Source organism: Gekko japonicus, unplaced genomic scaffold, assembly GCF_001447785.1.
Source record: "Gekko japonicus isolate JY-2015 unplaced genomic scaffold, Gekko_japonicus_V1.1 scaffold4015, whole genome shotgun sequence".
Lineage (NCBI taxonomy): Eukaryota > Metazoa > Chordata > Lepidosauria > Squamata > Gekkonidae > Gekko > Gekko japonicus.
This window is the reverse complement of record NW_015165949.1, coordinates 35,186-37,206: the sequence shown is the minus strand read 5'-3', so window position 1 is coordinate 37,206 and position 2,021 is coordinate 35,186.

The following is a 2,021-nucleotide window of genomic DNA, read 5'->3' as shown; positions in this document are numbered from 1 at the left end:
CTAAAATTCAAAATGAGGGTAGCTTATTATTTCAAGGCAAGGGAGCTCTTCAAGAAGACATTAAATATTTGGAATGATGTGCAAACTCTACTAACAGTCTTTCCCTTATTCATGACAATGTATGCCAGCTTCCATATCATCAGAGCCCATGGGAACAAGGTGCATTCCTATAGAGAGGCAGGGTGGCTATCTACAGATGACCACCTAAAAACAGAGTCCTCAAAAAAGGACTAAAGTTGCATTACATTTGCATATGCTAATTCACATTCATAGTTGAAAATTTACACGTTATTACAACTTAAATAGAAATCCAAGTCATCATAGTGCCAGTGTCACCTGATCTCTGGGTGCTAAGTGGTGATAATAAACTTTTCCAGATCCCGACTATCTCTCTTTAATTCACTCCAAACAGCCAATATTACTTCAGCAGCAGGTAGATGTTCTGGAGTCTCATCTCCACAGCCACTTCAGTTGATTCCCCCCCCCCCCATTTTTTTGGACAGAAGCAGAACCTGGACATTTCAGAGGAAATGCCTCAATAAAGACTATCTGACCATCTGACCACCCTGCATAGAGGGGATTGCAGCTATAACAAGAGCTGTTGCACTAGTTAACGCACCATGTTCCACGCACTGGAAGGGAGTGGAAGGAGATTCTTATACTGGGTGCTCATCACTCTAGCTCCAGCAACTAGAGTGCATTTGCATGAACAGGAGACCACATTGCTGCCAATTTCCAAAAGGACCCCAGCTGAATATATCACAGGACTTGTGAATGACAAGAATGTGGAAAGGGGTTCTGAAATTCACAAGAGTTTTTAAAAATAGACTCTCGTGTATTAATACCTAAATTGCAGAATTAATCTGGTGAGCAAAATTACTCATAGAGCTTTAGGTGAATTCTAGAATGTCACCCCCAATATAATGACATCACTTCTGCTTTTCGCTGGAAGTGATGTTGCATACCAATGTGATACTGGTGCCTCCCCATTTTCCCCCATGGAGACAGGGGAAACTGTGTGGCTAGGTGAACACAGGGGTTCCACTAGACATATGGACCTCCATTGTCACAAGGGATTCTTTATTAAATAGAAAAGATAGCTCCACGTGAACAATAATAAAAGAGCATCTCGTGTGTGTCTGAGCATACACAGGCTTCTAAAAAAAGGGTTATATGTATCCTCTTTAAATCTAAGGGCAAATAAACATGTCTAGCTCAGTCACAGAAAATTATCCTTCCTGAAATAATAATGTGTGATGTAGCAAAGAACCTTTCATATTCCAGAACAGATATCCAAATACAAAATGCACAAGCATCTTGTGAAATTATAAAGGACATGTATTCATTTTTTTCTAAACTACTCAGGGTAGTTCCACACAAGGGATGGGCATGAACCTGCCCACAACCCTAAATTCACAACTAAAATTGCCTGGGTTGTGGTTTGTGAGCAAGGTCTATGCCTCAGTGACCCACCCATGACCCTCCATGTGGTTTTCAGAGGTTCAAGTGTCTTGTGGTGGGGCATGTTGTCAGCATCCACACAGACATGGTGGCACCAATCAATTATGATTGTCAAAACAAGGGGGGGTGGACTTCTGCCAGGCCCGCAGCAGGATTTTTTGTTCAAGGGGCACTTACATTTTTAAGGGGGCAGTTAAATTAAAGTTAATTAAATTAATCTGAACACCTATCTTTAAAGGGGGAGGCTCTGAGTTTGTTTCTAGCCCTTCTTTTCAAGCACATCAGTTCCTAGAAAACCCCCCAGATCAGTGGACATTTAATTGCCTTTAGAAGGCATTCAAATGTGTTTGGAGTTCCCTTCCACAGGGCAAGAAAGCATAGAAGGGCACTTGAGAGTGGCACCTTCAGCACTTCACCAACCTGGTGAATGGGCTAGCAGAAAAGGGGATTATTAGAGATGTATTGAAGGTACCACTCTTGAGATGTCTTTTCCCAGATCCCGTGATAGCCCCCCCCCCCCCCCAAAACCCACAGGGGGGGGGGGGGGGAGGCACACGAGG